Below are 16,224 nucleotides of genomic sequence, written 5' to 3'. Positions count from 1 at the left end.
TCAGTGAGCCTGTGGTGGGTCAGAGATACAGTCAGAGAGCCTGTGGTGAGTCAGAGATACAGTCTGTGAGCCTGTGGTGAGTCAGAGATACAGTCAGAGAGCCTGTGGTGAGTCAGATATACAGTCAGAGAGCCTGTGGTGAGTCAGATATACAGTCAGTGAGCCTGTGGTGAGTCAGAGATACAGTTAGTGAGCCTGTGGTGAGTCAGAGATACAGTCAGTGAGCCTGTGGTGAGTCAGAGATACAGTCAGTGAGCCTGTGGTGAGTCAGAGATACAGTCAGAGAGCCTGTGGTGAGTCAGAGATACAGTCAGTGACATTGAATTTCCAACTATGGACTTTTATGTAGACCTGTTACAGTGTTTAATGAGGAGGGGACCAGATCTATGTAGTTCTATGGAGATCTGCTTTAATATTTGGGTTGGAGTGAAAACCTACAGGACGGTAGCTCTCCAGGAACAGGGTTGGAGTGGAAACCTACAGGAGGGTATCTCTCCAGGAACAGGGTTGGAGTGAAAACCTACAGGAGGGTAGCTCTCCAGGAACAGGGTTGGAGTGAAAACCTACAGGAGGGTAGCTGTCCAGGAACAGGGTTGGAGTGAAAACCTACAGGAGGGTATCTCTCCAGGAACAGGGTTGGAGTGAAAACCTACAGGACAGTAGCTGTCCAGAAACAGGGTTGGAGTGAAAACCTACAGGAGGGTAGCTCTCCAGGAACATGGTTAGGGAGCCCTGATATAGATTCTTTACCTGCAGTATCTATAGAACATGTTCCTAAACCTGACATTCTTCACATCAAATCCATCTGAGGAATAAAGTTCCACTGCCTTGTCAAGGTACTGCCTTTGTTGCATATTCACTCCAAAATCAGTCACATTTTGGATGAATCTTGGTCATTTTGGACATAGTCTATTTATTTAACAAGTCTGTCATTAGAGACTATCTGGCCACAGCATGTGACATTTGATTCTGGGTTGGATCTCACTCTCCCCTTAATAAAACCTAGTTGAAACAAGCCATTACACTTCATTATTATCATGTCATTTTATTATTATTATTATTGTCATTTTATTATTATTATTAAGGTTATTACCTATAAATATGAAATCAACAAATTAAGAAATGCCAGGTTGGGGAGGTTCAACATTATATTGACAACATTAAGGGAGTCAAAATGAAGATATATGCCACCTTGTCCTTTTCTGCATATAATTTTTTTTAAATACAGATCCTATTTCGATGCAAAAAAAAAACAAATCAAACGAAGTACGATGGGTTTTCTCCCACTTTTCCCCGAAATATTCGCATAACGTCACAAACCCTGCTGCTGTGGAAAGAGGAGGAGATGTAGAGACTTTAATAAACTAAGTTAGCAAAACAATTGCTTATAAATCTTTAGTAAAGTTTATCTGCATGACAATAATCCAAAATGTGGCCTATTTAAAACGGTTATTTTATTTTCATGACTGTCTTCATCCATAACTGTCAGTTACACAGTTATTCAATTACCGTCACAGCCCTTAGCCCCGTTTATGTAAGTTGAGTCTGTGTCAAAAGCCCCGTTTATACCTGGTTCTGACATAGGGTTCTTTGTCCTGATCTTGTTCACGTTCTGATTGTGCCCACATTTTTATACAGGTTTAGACGATTAAAAAGACACATTGTGATCTGATCTGTGATCTGATCTTCCTGCCACCGGTAGTCAGCCACGCGTTGCGTCTTGATATCAATCAAGTGTAAACAAATCTGGATGGTCTAACTATTTAAAATCATTATACTGGCCTCAAATTATTGACAGGTAACACCATTGAATGATCCTAAAATAAATAAAAATGCATCTTATTTTGAAAGAGAATCTGTCAAATAATTTGCATACAGGGAGGCACCAGCTAATCTGGTTACAATGTGGACACAGAGGAAGAACAAGAGACACATTTTATTACAATGTGTAAACGCGACAAACCTTGACCAGATAGTCATTGGATCATATTGATCATGTCACGAAACTCACTTGTTAGCACAAGGCTACCATTTCTGTAAATATAAAGACAAATCAGATTGTATTGACCAAACCAGAACTTGTTACTGTATATAAAGTTGTTATCAAAGTGAATGGGAAACCAACCCCATTGAAAGAGATTTGACTAATCCTCTAACTACTATGTAGAAATGCTCTGTTTTGCTGTTACGAGATCAGTCTGGACCGACACGCTTCTTCTTGGAAGTACACACACACAAACAGATCAGTGTGGGCAGACAGAAAGACGCACAGCCTGGAAGACATCCACAGTTGGTTTTGGACATTAAAGAGATTAAGGAGAGTTTTAACTGAGCCAATAAGGGCAGCGATCAGGCTGGTTCTACCAGGATAATAGAATGGTGAAGGCAGCGATCAGGCTGGTTCTACCAGGATAATAGAATGGTAAAGGCAGCGATCAGGCTGGTTCTACCAGGATAATAGAATGGTAAAGGCAGCGATCAGGCTGGTTCTACCAGGATAATAGAATGGTAAAGGCAGCGATCAGGCTGGTTCTACCAGGATAATAGAATGGTAAAGGCAGCGATCAGGCTGGTTCTACCAGGATAATAGAATGGTGAAGGCAGCGATCAGGCTGGTTCTACCAGGATAATAGAATGGTAAAGGCAGCGATCAGGCTGGTTCTACCAGGATAATAGAATGGTAAAGGCAGCGATCAGGCTGGTTCTACCAGGATAATAGAATGGTAAAGGCAGCGATCAGGCTGGTTCTACCAGGATAATAGAATGGTAAAGGCAGCGATCAGGCTGGTTCTACCAGGATAATAAACAGGGAAACCTGTCCTGGGCCCAAAGTAGACCCCAGTAACAGAATAGATCTTTATTGTCCACTTGCATGGATAGCCTTTTATTTTAGTTGTTGTCACGATACCCAACCTGACACCACACACACACACACACACACACACACAAACAAAGACAGGCTGGGTGCAGCACAGGGTCAGACACAGAGCATCGTACCTGGCCAGTTAACAACTCAGCCTTAAGACACTGATGTACCAGTGATGTATCAATATCATATATCTGTTTCCCTGTGGTCATTTCACCTCATTAGGTTTAATTAACACTCTTCAACTTCCACAGGACCACAATGTCCAGTGTCCTCACTCCTCAATGACACTTCCACAGGACCACAATGTCCAGTGTCCTCACTCCTCAATGACACTTCCACAGGACCACAATGTCCAGTGTCCTCACTCCTCAATGACACTTCCACAGGGCCACACTGTCCTCACTCCTCAATGACACTTCCACAGGGCCACAATGTCCATTGTCGTCACTCCTCAATGATACTTCCACAGGGCCACACTCTCCAGTGTCCACCAAAACTCTGCTTCAACAAGTATGTCTCTCTAGGTTTGTGTGTGTTAGTGTCTGTGTGTGCGTGTGTGCCTGCATGCGTGCGTGTCTGTGTGTGTGATGTCTCTAGGTTTGTCCCTCTGCAAGAGTTGCAGACATTCCTTCTTTCATTGACATTTTAGTCATTTAGCAGACGCTCTTATCCAGAGCGACTTACAGGAGCAATTAGGGTTAAGTGCCTTGCTTAAGGGCACATCGATAGATTTTTCACCTAGGTCGGCTCGGGGATTAGAACCAGCGACCTTTCGGTTACTGGCACAACGCTCTTACCCACTAAGCTACCTGCCGCCCCTCATGCAACTCCACACAACGTGAGGGAAGAGAAGGACAACCTCCCTGGCCATCAATTCCTGCATAGTCAGCTTCCCGGATGTTCTGTTGCAATATTTTAGATGTCCATAGGTTGTGTTTGGACTGAAAACGATCCGTGTGGAGCCGGTGAGTTGACACAACACACAAGGGATAACTCACAGACAACAAGGAGGCAGACTAAACAACAGTGACTTGGCTATTATGGGTTACACTGGCGTATGAAGCGTACAATGTGTGCAGGGTAGTCATTGCAGAGTCATCCATACTTTATAATGAAGATAATAAAAAGGTACACAAGTCAAAACCTGTACTGTGAGTGACAGTATTTTACAGAGGCCTAACCCAAAACACAGAAACAATGTCATGTGTTGACACTTACAACCATGGCTGGAACTGTCTTAAAGATGGCCTGATAGGTAGAGTTGGTTAGTTATATACCTGGTTAGTAGTAGAGTTGGTTAGTTAGCTATATACCTAGTTAGTAGTAGAGTTGGTTAGTTAGCTATATACCTAGTTAGTAGTAGAGTTGGTTAGTTAGCTATATACCTAGTTAGTAGTTTGAAGAGTAGAAGCTACTCACTGGGCCAAAACTGGTTGAATCAACGTTGTTTCTACGTCATTTCAACCAAAAAATCAATGTGATGACGTTGAATCAACGTGGTAAACTTATTGGATTTGCAAAAAGTCATCAACTTAAGGCCACTTCGTATTTTTTTCACCAAACTTTTAACCTAAATCCAATGGCATGGTGAAGTTTTGTTGGTATTTTTCGGTATTTTATTAGGATCCTCATTAGCTGTTGCGAAAGCAGCAGCTACTCTTCCTGGGGTCCACACAAAACATGACATAATACAGAACATTAATAGACAAGAACAGTTTAAGGTCAGAACTACATCCATTTAAAAAATAAACACGTAGCCTACATATCAATACATACACACCAACTATCTAGGTCAAATAGGGGAGAGGCGTTGTGCCGTGAGGTGTTGCTTTATCTGTTTTTTTTTAAACTAGGTTTGCTGTTCATTTGAGCAATACGAGATGGAATGGTGTTCCATGCAATAATGGCTCTATATAATATGCTTTCTTGAATTTGTTCTGGATTTGGGGACTGTGAAAAGACCCCTGGTGGCATGTCTGGTGTGGTAAGTATGTGTGTCAGAGCTGTGTGTAAGTTGACTATGCAAACAATTTCGAATTTTCAACACATTAATGTATCTTATAAAAAGAAGAAATGATGCAGTCAGTCTCTCCTCAACTCTTAGCCAAGAGAGACTGGCATGCATAGCATTTATATTAGCCCTCTGATTACAATGAAGAGCAAGACGTGCCACTCTGTTCTGGGCCAGCTGCAGCTTAACTAGGTCTTTCCTTGCAGCACTAATCAAGATAAGACAAAACTAAACTTTTTGGTGTGTGGTGTCAAAAAAGAAGAGCATTTCTTTATTACAGAAAGACCTCTCCCCATCTTTACAACCATTGAATCTATATGTTTTGACCATGACAGTTTACAATCTAAGGTAACACCAATTTAGGGAATGATGTGTACCGAATACAATGCTCTTAGTTTTAGAGATGTTCAGGACAAGTTTATTACTGGTGCGTATGTGGTTAAATCATCAGCATACATCAGCATACATGGACACATGCTCTGTTTAATGCCAGTGGCAGGTCATTGGTAAAAATAGAAAAGAGTAGAGGGCCTAGAGAGCTGCCTTGCAGTACACCACACTTTACATGTTTGACATTAGGGAAGCTTCAATTAAAGAAAACCCTCAGTTGTATTCGATAGATAGCTCTAATTCCATGATATGGCAGAGGTTGAAAAGCCATAACACCAAGTTCTCAACAACAGATCATGATCAATAATATCAAAGGCTGCACTGAAATCTAACAGCACAGCTCCCACAATCCTCTTATTATCAATTTCTTTTAACCAATCATCAGTCATTGGTGTCAGTGCATTACATGTTGAGTGCCCTTCTCTATAAGCATGCTGAAAGGCTGTTAATTTGTTTACAGAGAAATAACATTGTATTTGGTCAAATACCATTTTTTTCCAACAGTCTGCTAAGAGCTGGCAGCAAACTGATAGGTCTGCTGTTAGAACCAGTAAAGGCCGCTTTATCACTCTTGGGTAGCGGAATGACTTTGGCTTTCCTCTGGGCTCAGATTAAAGATATGACAGATAGGAGTGGCTATAGAGTCAGCTACCAACCTCACTAGCTTTCCATCTACATTGTCAATGCCAGAAGGTTTGTCATTATCGATCGATAACAATAATTGTTCCATCTCTCCCACACTAACTTTACAAAATTCTAACTTGCAATACTTTTCTTTTCATTAGTTTTTTTTATGCATGAATACGATGGCTCACTGTTCGTTGTTGGTATTTCCTGCCTAAGTTTGCCCACTTTGCCAATGAAGTAATCTTTCAAATAATTGGCAACATCAAATGGTTTTGTGATGAATAAGCCATCTGATTCGATGAAAGATGGAGTTGAATGTCTTTCTGCCCATAATTTCATTTAAAGTACCCCAAAGTTTTTTTTTTTACATCATTGATCTTAGCTTCATAATACAGTTTCTTCTTCCTTTTGTTGAGTTCAGTCACATAATTTCTCCATTTTCAGTAAGTCAACCAGTCAGCCAGACTTTTGCCCCATCTCTTTCAGCCATACAGTTTTCAATTCCTCATCAATCCATGGAGCCTTAACAGTTCTAACAGTCAGTTTCTTAACAGGTGCATGTTTATCAATAATTGGAAAAAGCAATTTCATAAATTCATCAAGTGCAGCGTCTGGATGCTCCTTATTAATCACATCAGACCAACAAATATTTTTAACATCATCCACACAAGAGTCACAGCAAAATCTTTTGTATGATCTCTTACACACTATTTTAGGCCCAGCTTTTGGAACTTTGGCTTTCCTGGATATAGCCACTATATTGTGATCACTGCATCCAATGGGTACGGATACAGCTTTAGAACAAAGTTCTACAGTATTAGTAAAAATGTGATCAATATATGTGGATAATCTTGTTCCTGTAGTGTTTGTAAACACCCTGTTAGTTTGATTAATAACCTGAACCAGATTACAGGCACTGGTTACAGTGAGAAACGTCCTCTTGAGCGGACAGCTTGATGAAAACCAGTCAACATTCAGGTCCCCAGGAAAGTAGACCTCTCTGTTTACACACTATCAAGCATTTCACAGATATTATTTAGATACTGACTGATTTCACATTGAATTCACTTTAGTTGACAACTCAACCAAATGTAAATTAAAACTAGACGTTGAACTGATGTCTGTGCCCAGTGGGTAGTAGACTATCCATTGAACTTTCATAACCTTGGATTAAGAAGTCAGTGAGAGCCAGAGTAACTAAAGACTGTTTAAAAAGGTGTGTGGCCTAACTGGCTTGCAGTGTGCTCTTTCTCACATTTTAGTTGAGAATAATTTGGTGTTTGCTTTGCATGTAGACTACACTTGGGAGAATTCAGCTGAAGTTCGAGAGCTAGGTGCAATATAACCTCAAACTCACTGCTAGGTGGAGTCCATTTTAAATGTCCTGCTTCTCCCCAACATGACTCGGCTGAATCCAGTTGATGATCCCTGGTCTAAAAAGGCATGATTCTGTCGACATACTCGAGGCACAGTTTGTTCGGATCAAAATGGTCACAGGACCGGAGAGTGAAGGACAGTGACTGCTGCGCACAGCATATCACCCACCTTGAATCTGTGCAGAGGCGGTCAGCATTTTGAAACTATTTAACCCATTAAACATAATAGTTTAAAACCTGTATATTTTATATGTCATTTTATGAAGCATGTCTTACCTTGTTTCAAAGTAGCCTAGCCAAAATACGACCAAAGAAATGTTGAGGGAATTATTTTATAAAACACTTAATATGTCATTGAAACCAGCATTTCTCTCATGTTCTATTGGTTTTCAAAATCAACTTTGTTTTATTGTCCTGCAGCCAAAAGCTTCCTATTAGTAACCAATACTAGTTGATGGATGTTCCTATTAGTAACCAATATTAGTTGATGGATGTTCCTATTAGTAACCAATACTAGTTGATGGATATTCCTATTAGTAACCAATACTAGTTGATGGATATTCCTATTAGTAACCAATACTAGTTGATGGATATTCCTATTAGTAACCAATACTAGTTGATGGATATTCCTATTAGTAACCAATGCTAGTTGATGGATATTCCTATTAGTAACCAATACTAGTTGATGGATATTCCTATTAGTAACCAATACTAGTTGATGGATATTCCTATTAGTAACCAATACTAGTTGATGCATCTTCAGATCCCCCTTTCTTAATTTCTTATGGATATTTTCATCTCTGTCACATGAAACCGCTAGCTGTGAGGTGCACTGTTGAGAATGGCTGTAGGCTACACAGGAAAACACCATTCTCGCGTAGCCTACAGCCATCCTCTCGTAGCCTACAGCCATGTGCGTATTGATGATAATATGAAGAAATAAAACTGTATCAACATTTTTTTTTAAACTGTCTGATCTGTTACATCAGCCTCATTGCTTAATTGTATTTATTTATGCGCAGTGGTTGCATCTGTCGTCCCACAACTGTTCGTTTAGAAACCGTCCTAGACATATTTATCGTTCCCGGGACGACCTTAATTTCGAGCCCTGGAGGGAATTATTTTATAAAGACATAGAATGTATTTGGTTGTAATTGTAATGTTGCAATATTTTACAGGCTACCAAGGGTGGCAAACCATCCTCCAGGAGAGCCTTAAAAGGGGCAGTGTTGTAATTAGAGAGGCTTGAATATGCAAAGAGTACCCTACATTTTTGTCTGATTCGCTGTGGTAAAAAAAGATAGTAATGCATTTTATTTTGTAAAGTGGTTCCTTGCATCATTCTTTTTTTTTGGGGGGGGGGGGGGCAAGTGACTTGAGCTTGGCACTGGCATTTAACAACATGTTCTAATCGTCTACAATTGCATTTACACTGAACAAAAATATAAACGCAACATTTAAAGTGTTGGTCCCATGTTTCATGAGCTGAAATCTTATTTCGCTCTAATTTTGTGCACACATTTGTTTACATCCCTGTTAGTGAGCATTTCTCCTTTGCCAAGATAATCCATCCACTTGACAGATGTGGCATATCAAGAAGCTGATTAAACAGCATGATCATTACACAGGTGCACAGGACCCTGGGACTAAACACCTCCCTCTGCAACTGGATCCTGGACTTCCTGACGGGCCACCCCCAGGTGGTAAGGGTAGGTAACAACACATCTGCCACGCTGATCCTCAACACGGGGGCCCCTCAGGGGTGCGTGCTCAGTCCCCTCCTATACTCCCTGTTCACCCATGACTGCATGGCCAGGCACGACTCCAACACCATCATTAAGTTTGCCGACGACACAACAGTGGTAGGCCTGATCACCGACAACGATGAGACAGCCTATAGGGAGGAGGTCAGAGACCTGGCCGTGTGGTGCCAGGACAACAACCTCTCCCTCAACATGATCAAGACAAAGGAGATGATTGTGGACTACAGGAAAAATAAAAGGACCGAGCACGCCCCCATTCTCATCGACGGGGCTGTAGTGGAGCAGGTTGAGAGCTGTAAGTTCCTTGGTGTCCACATCACCAACAAACTAACATGGTCCAAACACACCAAGACAGTCGTGAAGAGGGCACAACAAAGCCTATTCCCCCTAAGGAGACCGAAAAGATTTGGCATGGGTCCTCAGATCCTCAAAAGGTTCTACAGCTGTACCATCGAGAGCATCCTGACTGGTTGCATCACTGCCTGGTATGGCAACTGCTCGGGCCTCCGACCGCAAGGCAATACAGAGGGTAGTGCGTACGGCCCAGTACATCACTTGGGCCAAGCTTCCTGCCATCCAGGACCTCTATACCAGGCGGTGTCAGAGGAAGGCCCTAAAAATGGTCAAAGACTCCAGCCACCCTAGTCATAGACTGTTCTCTCTGCTACCGCACGGCAAGCGGTACCGGAGCGCCAAGTCTAGGTCCAAAAGGCTTCTTAACAGCTTCTACCCCCAAGCCATAAGACTCCTGAACAGCTAATCAAATGGCTACCCGGACTATTTGCATTGTTTTTTATACAACTGCATTGATGGTTAAAGGCTTGTAAGCATTTCACTGTAAGGTCTACACCTATTCGGTGCATGTGACGAATACAATTTGATTTGATTTGCTGGGGACAATAAAAAGGCCACTTTAAAATGTGCAGTTTTGTCACACAACACAATGCCACAGATGTCTCAAGTTGAGGGAGCGTGCAATTGGCATGCTGACTGCAGGAATTTCCACCAGAGCAGTTGCCAGAGAATTGAATGGTAATTCCTCTACCCTAAGCTGCCTCCAACGTCGTTTTAGAGAATTTGGCAGTACGAGAAACTCATTCTGATTGGCTGGGCCTGGCTCCCCAGTAGGTGGGCCTGGTTGGCAAGTGGGTGGGCCTATGCCCTCCCAGGCCCACCCATGGCTTCACCCCTGCCCAGTCTTGTGAAATCCATAGATTAGGACTTTATTTATTTATTTCAATTGACTGATTTCCTTATATGAAGTGTAACTCACTAAAATCTTTGAATTGTTGCATGTTGCATTTATACTTTTGTTCAGTATAGTTTCAAATTTAAAGAGATGATTAAACCCAGGTGAGAAAGAGAATGCCAGTCAGTGCAGAATTGAACAGCACAGAAATGAACACAAATATCTAAATGTCTCATACAGTAGGTATCTGATTACAGAGCAGAGACTTATTCTGAACTACAACACTATATAAAAACGGTTTAGAGTGAGTTTATAGGTATGCATAAAGAACAATTACGTTAAGCAACTTCATAAAGAGTAGGTAACTTGCCTGCTCCATCCCATGCCGATGCCCAGGCCCATGTTGTGGGTTTCTATATGTCACGGTTCTGTCCTTCTCCATGGTCAGCTCTTAGTCTCTAGCTCTGCCTCTGTTTCTCTGTCAGAGTGATGGTCCTGTGTTTCTCTGTCTGAGTGATGGTCCTGTGTTTCTCTGTCTGAGTGATGGTCCTGTGTTTCTCTGTCTGAGTGATGGTCCTGTGTTTCTCTGTCTGAGTGATGGTCCTGTGTTTCTCTGTCTGAGTGATGGTCCTGTGTTTCTCTGTCTGAGTGATGGTCCTGTGTTTCTCTGAGTGATGGTCCTGTGTTTCTCTGTCTGAGTGATGGTCCCGCGTTTCTCTGTCTGAGTGATGGTCCTGTGTTTCTCTGTCTGAGTGATGGTCCTGTGTTTCTCTGTCTGAGTGATGGTCCCGTGTTTCTCTGTCAGAGTGATGGTCCCGCGTTTCTCTGTCTGAGTGATGGTCCCGTGTTTCTCTGTCTGAGTGATGGTCCTGTGTTTCTCTGTCTGAGTGATGGTCCTGTGTTTCTCTGTCTGAGTGATGGTCCTGCGTGTCCCTGACGTTACGTTGCTACTGGGTTATTATTACTGAACATACACACCCCAGACCAGACAGATGGGGGAGGTTTCAGGCATTGGAGATTACCATCATTTCTAAATGGACATCATGTACACAGTGAGGGTGTCCAAACGGTCCAACCTGAACAGTCCCTCCTCTCCCCTCTCCTGTCTGTCTCCGTCTTGTCCTTGGCTATGCTATCCTCCTCTCCCCTCTCCTGTCTGTCTCCGTCTTGTCCTTGGCTATGCTATCCTCCTCTCCCCTCTCCTGTCTGTCTCCGTCTTGTCCTTGGCTATGCTATCCTCCTCTCCCCCCCTCCTGTCTCCGTCTTGTCCTTGGCTATGCTATCCTCCTCTCCCCTCTCCTGTCTGTCTCCGTCTTGTCCTTGGCTATGCTATCCTCCTCTCCCCTCTCCTGTCTGTCTCCGTCTTGTCCTTGGCTATGCTATCCTCCTCTCCCCCCCTCCTGTCTCCGTCTTGTCCTTGGCTATGCTATCCTCCTCTCCCCTCTCCTGTCTGTCTCCGTCTTGTCCTTGGCTATGCTATCCTCCTCCTGTCTGTCTCCGTCTTGTCCTTGGCTATGCTATCCTCCTCTCCCCTCTCCTGTCTGTCTCCGTCTTGTCCTTGGCTATGCTATCCTCCTCCTGTCTGTCTCCGTCTTGTCCTTGGCTATGCTATCCTCCTCTCCCCTCTCCTGTCTGTCTCCGTCTTGTCCTTGGCTATGCTATCCTCCTCTCCCCTCTCCTGTCTGTCTCCGTCTTGTCCTTGGCTATGCTATCCTCCTCTCCCCCCCTCCTGTCTCCGTCTTGTCCTTGGCTATGCTATCCTCCTCTCCCCTCTCCTGTCTGTCTCCGTCTTGTCCTTGGCTATGCTATCCTCCTCTCCCCCCCTCCTGTCTCCGTCTTGTCCTTGGCTATGCTATCCTCCTCTCCCCTCTCCTGTCTGTCTCCGTCTTGTCCTTGGCTATGCTATCCTCCTCCTGTCTGTCTCCGTCTTGTCCTTGGCTATGCTATCCTCCTCTCCCCCCCTCCTGTCTGTCTCCGTCTTGTCCTTGGCTATGCTATCCTCCTCCTGTCTGTCTCCGTCTTGTCCTTGGCTATGCTATCCTCCTCCTGTCTGTCTCCGTCTTGTCCTTGGCTATGCTATCCTCCTCCTGTCTGTCTCCGTCTTGTCCTTGGCTATGCTATCCTCCTCCTGTCTGTCTCCGTCTTGTCCTTGGCTATGCTATCCTCCTCCTGTCTGTCTCCGTCTTGTCCTTGGCTATGCTATCCTCCTCTCCCCCCCTCCTGTCTGTCTCCGTCTTGTCCTTGGCTATGCTATCCTCCTCCTGTCTGTCTCCGTCTTGTCCTTGGCTATGCTATCCTCCTCTCCCCTCTCCTGTCTGTCTCCATCTTGTCCTTGGCTATGCTATCCTCCTCTCCCCCCTCCTGTCTCCGTCTTGTCCTTGGCTATGCTATCCTCCTCTCCCCCTCTCCTGTCTTTCTCCATCTTGTCCTTGGCTATGCTATCCTCCTCTCCCCCCTCCTGTCTCCGTCTTGTCCTTGGCTATGCTATCCTCCTCTCCCCTCTCCTGTCTGTCTCCGTCTTGTCCTTGGCTATGCTATCCTCCTCTCCCCCTCTCCTGTCTGTCTCCATCTTGTCCTTGGCTATGCTATCCTCCTCCTGTCTGTCTCCGTCTTGTCCTTGGCTATGCTATCCTCCTCTCCCCCCCTCCTGTCTCCGTCTTGTCCTTGGCTATGCTATCCTCCTCCTGTCTGTCTCCGTCTTGTCCTTGGCTATGCTATCCTCCTCTCCCCCCTCCCATCTGTCTCCGTCTTGTCCTTGGCTATGCTATCCTCCTCCTGTCTGTCTCCGTCTTGTCCTTGGCTATGCTATCCTCCTCTCCCCCCCTCCTGTCTGTCTCCGTCTTGTCCTTGGCTATGCTATCCTCCTCCTGTCTGTCTCCGTCTTGTCCTTGGCTATGCTATCCTCCTCTCCCCCCCTCCTGTCTGTCTCCGTCTTGTCCTTGGCTATGCTATCCTCCTCCTGTCTGTCTCCGTCTTGTCCTTGGCTATGCTATCCTCCTCCTGTCTGTCTCCGTCTTGTCCTTGGCTATGCTATCCTCCTCTCCCCTCTCCTGTCTGTCTCCGTCTTGTCCTTGGCTATGCTATCCTCCTCTCCCCCCCTCCTGTCTCCGTCTTGTCCTTGGCTATGCTATCCTCCTCCTGTCTGTCTCCGTCTTGTCCTTGGCTATGCTATGCTACCTAGAGCAGCAGACCATATGTCTATATACACACCTGCACAAGACTCCACAGACACACTCCAAACGCTCAGTCCTGCCTTACTTAATCCACCTGAGGCCATTGCCAACAGCTCTTACTTCCCTTCTGTGTGTTCCCAGTCAGACAGGACTCCTAGCGTATAAAAAAAGGGGGATTGAGGGGGAATTAAACCTTAGTTTCCATGAGCCTCCTATCCATATCAGTTTGTGATGGCTGTAAGCCTACAGTCCATTCCTATACCCATCTAGTCATCCTAAAAATACTCCTTCTGTCTCTTAGATGGCTGAGCAGGTGACAGACTTGGGCTCCCCTGGCCTCTGTGATCCCCTAGTGATCGTCAATAGGAGGTGTAACGGCAGACAACAGGCTAAGTATAGAGGAACATTAAAGCCACTTAGAATGATACCACACCATCTGACAGAACAGGACAGGACAGGACAGGACAGGACAGGACAGGACAGAAGGTGTAATCCATAGACAAGGGGTAGTCAAATACGATTTGAAAAGGTCCGGTCACACATACAGTGCATTCGAAAAGTATTCAGACCCCTTCCCTTTTTCCACATTTTGTTACGTTACAGCCTTATTCTATTATTGATTATTTTCCTCATCAAACTACACACAATAACCCCATAATGACAAAGCAAAAACGGGGTTTTAGACATTTTTGCAAATATTACATTTACCTAAGTACTCAGACCCTTTACTCAGTACTTTGTTGAATGACTTTTGGCATTCAGAGAGACTTTCCCGAAGCTCTGGAGCAGGTTTTCATCAAGGATCTCTCTGTCAAGGATCACTCCGTTCATCTTTCCCTCGATCCTGACTAGTCTCCCAGTCCCTGCCGCTGAATAACATCCCCACAGCATGATGCTGCCACCACCATGCTTCACCGTATGGATGGTATTGGCCAGGTGATGAGCGGTGCCTGGTTTCCTCCAGACGTGATGCTTGGTTCTCAGGCCAAAGAGTTCAATCTTGGTTTCATCAAGCCAGAGAATCTTGTTTCTCATGGTCTTAGAGTCCTTTAGTCAAACTCCAAGCGGGCTGTCATGTGCCTTTTACTGAGGAGTGGATTCCGTCTGGCCACTCTACCATAAAGGCCTGATTGGTGGAGTGCTGCAGAGATGGTTGTCCCTCTGGAAGGTTCTCCCATCTCCACAGAGGAATTCTGGAGTTCTGTCAGAGTGATCATCAGGTTATTGGTCACCTCCCTGACCAAGGCCCTTCTCCACCTATTGCTCAGTTTGGCTGGGCGGCCAGCTCTAGGAAGAGTCTTGGTGGTTCCAAACTTCTTCCATTTAAGATTGATGGAGGCCACTGTGTTCTTGGGGACCTTCAATGCTGCAGAAATGTTTTGGTACCCTTCCCCAGATCTGTGCCTCGACACAATCTTGTCTCGGAGCTCTACGGACAATTCCTTCGACCTCATAGCTTGGTTTTGCTCTGACATGCACTGTCAACTGTGGGACCTTATACAGACAGGTGTGTGCCTTTCCAATTGAATTTACCACAGGTGGACTCCAAGTTGTAGAAACATCTCAAGGATGATCAACGGAAACAGGATGCACCTGAGCTCAATTTGGAGCCTCATAGCAAAGGGTCTGAATACTTATGTAAATAAGGTATCTGTTGTTTTGTTTTTTTATACATTTGCAAAAAAATCTAAAAACCTGCTTTCGCTTTGTCATTATGGGGTATTGTGTGTAGATTGATGAGGAAAACATTTAATTCAATCCATTTTAGAATAAAGCTGTCACGTAACAAAATGTGGAAAAAGTCAAAGGGGTCTGAATACTTTCCGAATACACTGTATTTCCTAGATGGCAAAGGTCCGGATGGATGGTCATTTATCGGCATAGTAACAAGCCCCCACCTCGTGACCCATGCGACCCCAAACTGTTCAAACTCTTCCCATGCCTCTTTGTTAGCAGAGAGAACATTTTGCAGTTTTTAAAGCTCATTCTGTACAATTCTACACATTTTGCCATGTCTTATGTGTGTCATGATACCTGTGAAAGACAAACGACAGAAGAAGACTCAACTAAATCAAAAGGGGCCCTCTGGGGGCCGAGGCCCCTAGTCACATAATCTGGCCATGTGTAGATAGCTGGTTAGCCTAACTTACCCATCTAGCTAACATGGCCAGTAGTTGATCAACTGGAAATGTGAAAGGTTATAAAAAGCTCTCTAAGGTCTGTCAGGGAATGGCATGGAAAGAGAACCTGCCCATCCACGACTACATTTCCAAATGGAACCTTGTGCATTCTACTATTACAACTCTGAACAGCAGTAAGTTAAATGCCTGACTGAGTTCCTAAAAACGTTTTTTATTTATTTTTAAGTTGGGACCCGTGGTCCATATTGACCCTGTTCTGGGTCCGGATCGCGATACCGTACTGAAATCACTCTCTCTCTATACCTCTCTCTACCCCTCTACCCCTCTCTACCTCTCTACCCTCTGCCCCTCTCCCCCTCTCCCCCTCTCTACCCCTCTCTCTCTCTACCCCTCTACCCTCTCTACCCCTCTACCCTCTCTACCCCTCTACCCTCTCTACCCCTCTACCCTCTACACCCTCTACCCTCTACTCTCTACTCTCTACCCCTCTCTACCCTCTACACCCTCTACCCCTCTCTACCCTCTACCCCTCTCTACCCCTCTACCCCTCTACCCCTCTACCTCTCTACCCCTCTACCCCTCTACCCTCTACCCCTCTACCCTCTACCCTCTCTACCCTCTCTCTCTCTCTCTACCCCTCTCTCTCTCTACCCCTCTCTCTCTCTACCCCTCTACCTCTCTACCC

At 44.6% G+C, this 16,224-nt stretch overlaps 2 protein-coding genes across 3 annotated transcripts in view; one reads left to right on the top strand and one right to left on the bottom strand.

The window, feature by feature from the left end:
• The window catches only part of LOC311149472 (uncharacterized protein), a gene marked incomplete at both ends in the record, with an annotated part of 790,865 nt that overhangs the window by 226,823 nt on the left and 547,818 nt on the right, over nucleotides 1-16,224 (top strand). The gene's annotated exons all lie outside the window — the stretch shown is intronic.
• Nucleotides 1-16,224, bottom strand: part of LOC311150023 (S-adenosylhomocysteine hydrolase-like protein 1) — a gene marked incomplete at its 3' end in the record, with an annotated part of 49,260 nt that overhangs the window by 23,903 nt on the left and 9,133 nt on the right. The window lies entirely within an intron of this gene.

Source organism: Coregonus lavaretus (assembly GCF_964263955.1).
Source record: "Coregonus lavaretus genome assembly, chromosome: 22".
Classification (NCBI taxonomy): Eukaryota; Metazoa; Chordata; class Actinopteri; order Salmoniformes; family Salmonidae; genus Coregonus; species Coregonus lavaretus.
This window is presented reverse-complemented; position numbering and strand designations above follow the sequence as displayed.